Here is a 12,008-nt window from a genome sequence, read left to right on the forward strand (position 1 = left end):
CCCCTCTCTCGGGAGGGTGACATGTTCGATGCCAATATAACGTAGAGACGAAATCGAGTTGTTTGCTTTGAAAAGAGGGCTGTAACTGGGCAAGTTTTTGCATCCCAATGGCGCTACGATGCTCCAAGATTCGTACTTTAATTTGCGTTTTGTTTTACCCACATAATTTTTTACGCAAGGACAAGTTATAAGATAAATAACTGCCTTAGTGGAGCATGTGATAACACATTTGATTGGGATCTGTTTCCCTGTTTGGGGGTTTGATGGATTTACATTTATGAGTGACTTTACATTGAGCACAGACGTTACACTTGTAGTTTCCAAATTTGTTCAGAAAACTTTGAATAGTGGGCAGAAGGCAAGAATGGTTCTTTTCTGAGACTGACCTTGAAAAAGGTCATGTCTCGTTTTGTTTTGAATTTTCTCAATGGCAATATATTAATCTGACCATTTTTGTTCCCCCTCTCCTTGAATTTTCTTTGCGTTGCAGCCATATTTCTGTCTAAATCAGTTTTTTGCAAATTCTTTTGATTCGACAGAATTGGCTGTAGGGCAAACCATTTTTCATGGAAGTGGGGGACAACTATCAGCCCTCATCAAACTGTTTGATCCGTAGGTTTCTGTAAAGATCAAGTGTATAGAACATTATCTTCACACAAGATCAGAAGATCAAGGAAACCAATTGACGTGTATCAGATTGCATAGTAAATCTCAGATGCTCAGAACAGGAGTTAAGAAAAAGCATGGAGCTGTTTTGCATCACTCCTCCATAGAAGAAAATATCATCAATATACCATTTCCAAATAATGATGTTAGGGTAAGAAAACATTTTTGAGAGGATTGAAAATAGACTGTTTCTCCATGTAACCCACATACAAATTAGCATAGTTAGGGAGCCATGGGGGATCCCATAGCAGTACCCTTCATCTGAATAAAGAAGTAATTTAGATTTGTTTTATTTTTATTTTATTTCAACTTTATTTAACCAGGTAGGCCAGTTGAGAACAAGTTCGCATTCACAACTGCGACCTGGCCAAGATAAGCAAAGCAGTGCGACACAAACAACAACAACAGCGTTACACATGGAATAAACAAACATACAGTCAATTATACAATAGAAAAGTCTATATACAGTGTGTGCAAATGAGGTTCGATTAGGGAGGTAAGGCAATAAATAGGCCGTAGTGGCAAAGTCATTACAATTGAGCAATTAAACACTGGAGTGATAGATGTGCAGAAGATGAATATGCAAGTAGAGATACTGGGGTGCAAAGGAGCAAGAAGAATTATAATAATAACAATATGGGGATGAGGTAGTTGGATGGGCTATTTACAGATAGGCTGTACAGGTGCACTGATCTGTGAGCTGCTCTGACAGTTGATGCTTGAAGTTAGTGAGGAGATATGAGTCTCCAGCTCAGTGTTATTTTGCAGTTTGTTCCAGTCATTGGCAGCAGAGAACTGGAAGAAAAGGCAGCCAAAAGAGGAATTGGTCGGCCTTATCAGCTCACTCGTCACCATAGCAGCACCCACCTGTAGCACGCCTCCAGCAGATATATTTCACTGGTCACCCCCAAAGTCAATTCCTCCTTTGGTTGACTTTTCTTACCTAGCAAAGACATATAGATGACCTGGTGCCAGTGGGTTTGGTGACGAATGACTAGGGCCAATAACGAGAGCATACCGGCCGTAGTGGTGGGTATATGGGGCTTTGGTGACAAAACGGATGGCACTGTGATAGACTCCATCCAATTTGCTGAGTAGAGTGTTGAGGCTATTTTGTAAATGACATCGCCGAGGTCAAAGATCGGTAGGATAGTCAGTTTTATTTAGGTATGTTTGCGGCATGAGTGAAGGATGCTTTGTTGCGAAATAGGTTTCGATTCTAGATTTCATTTTTGGATTTGGAGATGCTTTGATGTGAGTCTGGAAGGACACCTAGTTAGACTGTACACCCAGTCTTTACTGACACACTACATGAGCGTAGTTGTGTGTGGTTCTATTTCAATAATGTTATAATGCAGCACTGGAAGGTGGTTCATTAGGGTCACGTTGCAGAAGAAAATGTTCCATGGCTTCAATACAGCCCTCGTGTGGAATATTTGTGTATAATGACTCAACATCAAAGGTAACTAACAAGGTATTCTCAGGGAGAGGATCAAAGAGATTCAATGATAGAGATCATACTGCTGGTGTCCTTTACAAAGGAGGGGAGCTGTTCTTATGAGTGGTCCAATAAAGTTAACAAAAGTAGATAGAGGGGCTGTTTGCATCAATGCCCGCTACAATAGGGGCCGTTACTGCATCAATGCCTGCTACAATAGGGGCCGTTACTGCATCAATGCCCGCTACAGGTTAGGGGCGTTGCTGCATCAATGCCCACTACAATAGGGACGTTACTGCATCAATGCCACTACAATAGGGGCCCCCTGGAGGTAATGTAACATTCTTGTGTTATTTCGGTATAGAAAGTGGCAATTTTAGGGTGTTGAATAATCAAAAAATTGACCAGAACTTAAATATACCCATCAGGACAGTAAAAGATAGTCTTCCGAACTTGACCCAGGACACCTCAGACAACAAGTGACCCCACTGCCTAAACAGCTGTCTATGACACTATTTACATAACCACTGATCCCATGAGAGATAAACTGATCCATCTTTACCAGCAGGAAGGGTAAGGATTGACGTGATCGATTGCAAATCAAGCAAAGCTTGTTTTTCATCCTAGGTAAATCATGGAAAGACATGTACTCCTATTTGTTCTTAAGGAGATATCCAACACTGCTTGTTCCAGGCCCGCAATATGTCTCAATAGAGATTGTATTTGGCTGGATAAAAAGGCCACTTGAGCCCAAAGGAGTCGGAGTATGTGCAGGAGCAACTCATTTGTTCAGCACAAATATCACGATGAGCTAAAGTATTCCCTTAAAAGGATGTTTTAAAAATTCAACCCGTCTAACATCACATCAAAGTCGTTGCACTGAGTTGAAGACACAAAATATAACCCTTTATTAAGCAAGGAGACATGGGCAGGGCAAAATATCTTGCTTGATAAATTAAAGACACTCAGTCCTGTGGGTTCTGGGAACATGTTGACGGTCCCCTCTGCCTCTGGTAGTCGTTTAAACTAACCATCTAAACATGAATTAACTAGGAAGTCGGGGCACCACGGGAAAGTGTCGTGTACAGAGTTATTCATTCCCGAAAATAACTCTTCGGATATTTTATATATATATTTTTTGATAACATTCGTTCATTAAGGAATTTTACCTCGATCAGTCACATTCTGAAAAGTAATGAAATCCTAGTCTCCATGAACCAGGCATTTACTATGACTCATCCATATACACATTTGCTCAATAATTTATTTACTAACTAATTAAACAATTCCAGAATATACATTACATAATATAATTTTACAGTAAATACTGTCCCTAGTGGACTAAACAAAAGCAGTTTGGTTATAACACGATAGGTTCAGAGAGGAAAGGGGGGAAGACAAAGGTCATGGATCTCTATTGGACATGGGAAGCTATTCTTGCATACATTTGAATACATATGCAATTGAGCACTGCTTGTCTTGATAAAGGAATTTATATAATATTTACGATTGAGCTATGATGTGAGCCTCTGGCTTGCCCAGTCGAATGTGCCATATTGTCCTTTGTAGATTCTGCTGAAATGTCATGTGAAGTGAGATGTTCATCTAATGTACTTTCTTATCAAGTCAGTGTTCTTACTGATTTTTTTATACCTTTCCATGCAGTCTGACAAGTCTCACGTTATTGGAATGACTTGACGTTGGGTCACGTGGGGTCTTTTATAGAAATGTAGCGTTTGGTTTATCAATTCCAACCAATGTCTGTTCACTTAAGTGGCCACTGACTGGACACGAGTTACCATAAAAACAAACAATTTTAATTTTAGAGAACTTAAATCACATTGTAATCTTTTCAAAAGTATTCTTATACTTAGTCAAACATTTTGTCCAACCTTTAGATGCAAGCCTATACTGAGGACTCGAATAAACAGAGTTAGGGTATCTGAGTTGTGCTGTCTTTTCAGGGTGTCACAACGGTGAAACAATGTGGACGGATCATAGCTGGGCCTCCCACCGACCGCTTACACATTCTCCAAAATAGGAATATTGTAAAATTCTCAAATTATGGAATGTAGTAGAATTAAAGCGGAAGAGTCCCGTTTTTTACTGTGAAAATCTCTCTCCATACTGCATGGTCAGAGAGAGAAGAGTCTCTGCACAGAATTTATGATGTTGTTTGTTTACAGCAGTTAAAACTGCACCCTCCTAACAGAAGAAAGGGGAGGGTTCACATCTCTGCTAGAGGGCTAGCATCAATGACAGTCCCCCTCTGGTGTGTTTAAATCTTGGAATTATTCGGCATGTTGCAACCCACCATAAAAATTACCCAGAGATGTTCTGGATCATTGTCGCTGTCCCCCTGGTGGTTGCTGCTGTAGGGTTGGAGAAAAGTGTGACACCAACACGGTTTCTTGAGGACTGGGTAGCTACCCGCCGCTGTGAGACAGAATCTAGTATGAGGAAGTGGCCTGCTGAAGATTCACACCCAGAATGTAAAGGATTGGAAGAGGATTTGAGAGTTATCTAAACTCACGCTTTGAGAGTGAAAGAGGATTTGGACAATAAGGTCATCCTGAGATTCCTCTCCAACTCCCTGATAGTTCACATGCATAAAGACCAACATAATCATCATTCCTGTGTGAGACTAGGGGGTGGAGTAGACCTCAATCAAAGCATGTACTGTTTTCCCCAGAATACTTGGTTTTAGTGGGTTACTGCACTTTTTGCATCAGGCAGTAGAATCAGATTTAAAAAGAAGGTGAAAATATACCTTATGGAACAGCGTGTACCAAGAAGTAACAAAAACATAGGCACAGACATTCTACACCTGCATTGCTTGCTGTTTGGGGTTTTAGGCTGAGTTTCTTGTGTAGCACTTTGTGACATCAGCTGATGTAAGAAGGGCTTTGTAAATACATTTGATTTGATTTGACAAACCCCAATCCAGTGCACCAAGTAAGAAATTAAAGGAAAAAAGTACTATTTGGACCCAGGTCTGTGGTGAAGAACGGATCAGTATAGTACAGCAACACTTGGTACCTACACACAGGGAGCAGGGTGGCTGAGGGTGGTACCACAGTGTTGGGCAGTGAGAGAGTGCTTTGGGTCAGTACACAGCTCTGGGACTCCTTCAGACGAATCCCTTGGACATTATCCCAGATATACTGAGTTACCTGCAAATAAACTCGAAGACATTATTAGCATAGGAACCAAAAGCAAGTGTGACAGCACATCTCCAGAATAGAATGTGTTACTTAATGAATTGGTTTAAAAATATTTTGTGAAGATATGGGCATGAAATGCAATCAATACATGCTAAATGGGGGTGATTGACTTACAGTAACATTGGAAATGATTGGCACCCTTGATAAAGATAGCTCGAGAAAATTGTGTAAAATATTACAAATACCGAGCTACTGTATATTGTATGTTCCAAAAAATCGGAAAGTATATTATTTCATACTAATGCAATTACTCTGAGAAAATGCATTGTTTAATTAACAAGTTAATTAAAAAAAATATTATTGACACCCTTGTTTTCAACACTTTGTGCACCCTCTCCCTTGCAAGGAAACTGGCACTTAGCCTTTTTCTATAATCTTTTATGAGATTGTAAGAAAAACGTTGGGATGGATCTTAGACTCATTCCTCTATAAAGAAACTCCACATCCTTGATATGCTTCGGTCTGTGCTTATGGGACGACCTCCTCAATTCAAAACTACAGGTTTTCAATAGGGTTCAAGTCCAACACTGACAATGGTCATTGTGGTCAATATATATCCTTATACATGGATATTTATATGGATGAATGTTTCTCCCTCTCTGTCACAGATGCCATGGTTGCCCTTAGTTTGAGGATGTAATCCAGAGACAGGTGTATTATACAACACCCTTCTGTGTGTTCTCTTTTCGACTCCCAAACGCCAGAATTTTCTCCATCTCCTTAACTATCATACTCTAATTCCTCTGATTTCCTCTGATTTCAAAACTCAGTTCTCCAGAAAGTGGAGAGCAACACTTTGCAATTGTACTACGTGATATCTTTCAAAAAAGCTGGGTTAGAAAGCATTACCTACACATTCTGACCAGCTCATGTTATAGACAGAAGCATGCTACATGGCAGACCAATCTGAACTAATCTCTCTCGTCATGTCCACCCCAACCATTTTCTCAGCCAATCATGGCTAGCGGGAAGGTTCCTGACTTTTTCCAACTAGGCCCGTAATTTAACAAATGTATTCGTATTTAAAGATGGCGTACAACTTTGTTATTAAGGTATATGAAAGTTCACATGCTCCAGAAGGTAATTCTGCCATAAATGTAACACTAATTAGTTGAGTTCATGATGTAGTTGACCTTACCAAGACCCCAGGAGAAGCTTCAAACAAGCTTCTAGGGCTATTCATACAGACACTGAACTTCACTCCCTTAGCATACAGAGAAACACAGATTCAACTGGACACCATAAAAAGAAAAAACTAACTTTGGCAAAAATCCCTTAAAAAGATAAGCATCCCATTTCAACTTTGTCAACTTCAGATTATGCCAATAGCAACAACAACTAAAATGCAGAGGTAAGCAAGTGGTGAGTGCCCTTACAACCGGTCACAGCCAGTCCAGCACTGTCTGTAGGTCCCAGAGTGGCCTTTGCCCATCTTGTGGACCGTGCACCATAGCCAAACAGTTACAGTCGGCCTTTATTTGCAACACAGGCCTGCCATCATTCACTTTGAACTGGACTGTGTGTTTACAGGTAGTTGCAATAGCGCGACTTTAGATCATTAGAATGCATTCGCCAAAAGCCAACTGAATGGATTTCAGCAAATATGTCAATACCACTTGGGAGTCCTTTTACATTTGGGAACTTTACAGTCCTATTGAAGATGAGCTAAAATCTAACGAAGGAACATTAGATGAACCCTCTCAAACTTTCAGTTCGTTGGCCATCGAAATTGCACTGATAAATGATGGGAATTGTAGCCTACTCATTCTTCTGTAGTTTGCCTGCCAACAATGCATGCTTGCATTCACCGGCTGGTACATCTTTGTCTGGGTTGTGGGCACCTTCCTGCAGCTGCTGGCGGGAACACACGTCAACCGCTCTGCAACCATCAGAGCACCTGCAATGTACCAGTCCAGAGCTGTTGGTGCAAGTCTTTCTGCGGAGGTCCTTGATGACCACACAACCTCCTGGCTGAAATGTGTGGAGCTGTCCTCCTTTGGTTCAAGCAATGCTGGGGAAAATAGACTTCAGATCGCTGTTAAAAGTGCACAGTAGCTTACCATTTAATCGCAACCCATCAGTTTCAACCTGTTCTGTGGGCACGGGGTGTTTAGGATTCTCATGGGTCTTCCTGTGAGTATTTCATGAGATGCTAAACCAGGGGTACGATGCGCACGTCCATGCATGTATATCAGAGCCAGAGGCATTACTGTTACCTATGGCAATCTGGTCTCAGCCTTCCTCTGCCTACATTGTTCGTCATATAAATCACACTTAGCACAAACCACAACTCCCCCTTTCACACATGGTCTTGGTCATGTGCCAAGAACACTTATTTCTCCATTATCACTTCCCCCAGGCCCTTGCAGATCAGAAACATCCTGTAGAGAAACATGTTTTTAACATTTAGATGGAAATGGACTGGACTCTATGCACCATGTACATTTGTGGTCAGTCCTCTCATTGTAGCTGTTGTATGGGCCCTGGGAGTAGTGGCCACATTGCAACTGAAGTATACAACACCAGCATCCTAACAGCCGCTCCAGCACAAGCCAACGGCAGGCTCAGGACGGGAGTTCAGTAAATAACAGCCGCTCCAGCACAAGCCAACGGCAAGCTCAGGACGGAGTTCAGTAAATAACACACTCCAGCACAAGCCAACGGCAGGCTCAGGCAGGCTCAGGACGGGAGTTCAGTAAATAACAGCCGCTCCAGCACAAGCCAACGGCAGGCTCAGGACGGGGGAGTTCAGTAAAGGCTAACAGCCACTCCAGCACAAGCCAACGGCAGGCTCAGGACGGGAGTTCAGTAAATAACAAGCCAACGGCAGGCCTAGGACCAGTAAATAATAGCTGCATAAAGCCAACGGCAGGCTCAGGACGGGAGTAAATAACAGCCACTCCAGCACAAGCCAACTGCAAGCTCAACGGAGTTCAGTAAATAACAGCCACTCCAGCACAAGCCAACGGCAGGCTCAGGACGGGAGAGTTCAGCCGCTCCAGCACAAGCCAACGGCAGGCTCAGGACGGAGTTCAGTAAATAATAGCACTCCAGCACAAGCCAACGGCAGGCTCAGGACGGGAGTTCAGTAAATAACAGCCGCTCCAGCACAAGCCAACGGCAGGCTCAGGACGGAGTTCAGTAAATAACAGCCGCTCCAGCACAAGCCAACGGCAGGCTCAGGACGGAGTTCAGTAAATAACAGCCGCTCCAGCACAAGCCAACGGCAGGCTCAGGACGGGAAGTAAATAATAGCTGCTCCAGCACAAGGCAGGCTCAGGACGGGAGTTCAGTAAATAACAGCCACTCCAGCACAAGCCAACGGCAGGCTCAGGACAGGAGTTCAGTAAATAACAGCCACTCCAGCACAAGCCAACGGCAGGCTCAGGACGGGAGTTCAGTAAATAATAGCTGCCCCATTGTTTAAGAAGACGGAGTTCGATGCATCAACGTGATGATTGTCCTCTTTGTACAGATGAAGAGTGTACCTCTGTAGAACTGTTTCATTGTTTAATGATCCCTTTAAGAATTCTTTGCCCAATTTGAAGGTAAAAAACTCAGTGACACAACAAAGGCCATTTACACAGATAATGTACCAGTGTAAGAAAGCCCCCCAATGCTTTAAGTTTTGCTTAGATTATGGCATAATTGGCTTATATTATGAATTATTACACACATGCTTACTTGTAATGTTGTATTAGGTTGAGATTAGTCTCAAAACGGTGGAATAAAGTGGCAAAATTACAAACTATATTATGCACATCATTTGTATAATCCTTAAACCTGTACAATTACACTGTCTGTTTCTCTCATGTAAGAAGAAGCCAGTGTCTTCCCTCTCTTGTTTCTGAGTAACTTAGTCACGTGGACAAAGACAAAAGGCCATCTGAGTGAGTTTTTTGGTCCATCCTGTTCTGGTCCTATCTTTTGCTGGGCACAGCTGTGTGGAGATATGAAGAGAATAGAGGCTAGCTTGAGCAGCAGCAACAATTCTATCAGCAGAAAACTGGCATTATCACTTGTTTGTACGCTATGCTCCCACCATGATCTCACACACCTGCTAAACTGCCACATAGACAAAAGAGGTTGTATTTTCCTGTAAAGGCTGAGACCCAACTCTTGTTTGTTGGGTTCTTGACTGTTGCACCGTTTGTGCGTTTGTTAACCAGCTCCCCTTCTGCAAATCTTATTAAAAAAAGGAATCTACTGTCTCTCTCTTCCTTTCTGTTTAGAATTTCAATGACAACTTCCTGTGAAGCAACCGAGAAAGAAAGTCCTTTTTCTGCCATAGAAACCCTTAGGGGGGGCAGCCTAAGCATTGTTTAAACTGACTTTTCAAAAGTCCAAACTGTAATTATTTTTATAATAAAGTATGTTAACCCTAACCCTTAATTTAATAATTTGGAAATAATGATTGAAAACTGAAATCTTATTTTCACTTTTGCTGTGTTTGACTGACAGCTAAGATAAGGCACCACATGTTGTAATTAAAATGTCAAGTCAAGGCGTAATTCTGTGATAACTAAAATATGGTACTACATGTTGTAATTAAAATGTCAAGTCAAGGCGTAATTCTGTGATAACTAAAATATGGTACTACATGTTGTAATTAAAATGTCAAGCCATGGCATAATTCTGTTGCTGCATTTACCCCTCAGGGTTGGCGTATTATTTGGAGAGTGGGTTGATTCATCAATGGTTAGGTTTACTTATATTATCATATTATTGTTAAAATGGCTTTTCTTTGCTCCTAAACATGCAGCTCAGTGAACCTTCCATTACTTATCCTACCATGCCCTTTCTCTGCAAGCCGTTGACCTTTTGTCCAAAAGCAGAGCAAACAACATGTAAGTTTGCCTTACTCAGTCACTGACCGTAAATCCCAACCAAGTGCCAGGATCGATTCCAGAGTCATTGTTAATCACACAACACACCACCACTTACCATGAATCAAAATTTTCATGAAATGTAAAGACTTATTTATATGAAATCAGTTATCTAGGTTTAATTATTACTTGATTAAACTAATTATGTAAACATTCATTAACTAGGAAGTCGGCCCCATGGAAAATGTTGAAATTTACAGCGTTATACTTCCAATATACTCTTCCAGAAATATTAACATCTGATCAATTAGTCTTCTTTTAATGATGATTAATTGTTACCGTTGTTGCCTCATTTCAAACGTCACAAACCCTTGGATATCTGCTCGAACTTAGCATAAATTATTATAAATTATGAATCAGCGATATACAAATTGGCTTAATTATTTATTTACTAACTAACTAATCAAATCACAGAAATACATAAAAACTCACACAACTTGTTACACATGTAGTATTACATGAAACAAAGAAAAAATCCCTAGTGGATGAAACCATATGACGCTTGGTAGACAAAGGAAATGGTGTGGACCGCTCAAGAGCGGGAAACTTATAGCTGATAACTACACCATAGAAATTGCTAATACTTTACAAGAACGACTGCTCATTCAAAAAGAATCTGCAATTTACGAGTTTATGTCTCACTGTCTCTCTCTGTGGTCGCCAGTCCATCTGCTGGAGAGAGTCAACAGAAAAGTGTCTGTGGTCGCCAGTCCATCTGCTGGAGAGAGTCAACAGAAAAGTGTCTGTGGTAGCCAGTCCATCTGCTGGAGAGAGTCAACAGAAAAATGTCTCTTTTCGACATGACTGTCCCTTAAGTGTCCATTGACCATTCCCAAATTCTCAAAAATATAAATATTGTTTATTTCTCCCATTTTGGGGATTAGGAGTTTGACTGTCTCCCTCAATGATGCATGGCAGTTTCTACCAGGTATTTTTGACCATTGTAAACCTGATGTGGGAGAGAGAGAGAGGGGGGGGGGAGCATCAGCAACAACAACAACCGCCAGACCAGAAACCAGAGTTATAGGCTTGTGCAGAGAGGTATAGGCTTTGTGCCTTCTGACCTGAAAGGCCTGGTGAAACCCACAGGTCCACAGGAATCATTTTCAGTTTCAATACCCCCCAGTTACTAGAACAGTTTTGGTCAAAGTTCAGAAATTGCAAAGATTCAGCCCTGTTTAAAAACGCAGAGCATACCCCTTTACCAACAGAGAATCCAAGGTAGATACAGTACAGCTTCAAATTGAATGCATCCAGGGCTATAACATCCAAGTGTTGTTAACCTGTTGAAACTCTGGGGGCGCTATATCATTTTTGGATAAAAAGACGTGCCCGTTTTAAGCGCAATATTTTATCACAAAAAGATGCTCGACTATGCATATAATTGATAGCTTTGGAAAGAAAACACTCTGACGTTTCCAGAACTGCAAAGATATTCTCTGTGCGTGCCCTAGAACGTGAGCTACAGGCAAAACCAAGATGAAACGGCATCCAGGAAATCAGCAGGATTTTTGAGGCTCCGTTTTCCATTGTCTCCTTATATGGCTGTGAATGCGAGAGGAATGAGCCTGCCCTTTCTGTCGTTTCCCCAAGGTGTCTGCACGAGGTATTTTGTAGGCATATCATTGGAAGATTGACCATAAGAGACCACATTTACCAGGTGTCCGCCCGGTGTCCTGCGTCATTGGTGCGCAAACCTCAGCTGCAAGTATTTTTTCCATGGGAATTAGAGAAGAAAGCAGGCTTCCACGAACTATATCAATGAAGAGACATGTGAAAAAAACACCTTGAGGA

Source organism: Oncorhynchus masou, unplaced genomic scaffold (genome assembly GCF_036934945.1).
Source record: "Oncorhynchus masou masou isolate Uvic2021 unplaced genomic scaffold, UVic_Omas_1.1 unplaced_scaffold_986, whole genome shotgun sequence".
NCBI classification, from domain to species: domain Eukaryota; kingdom Metazoa; phylum Chordata; class Actinopteri; order Salmoniformes; family Salmonidae; genus Oncorhynchus; species Oncorhynchus masou.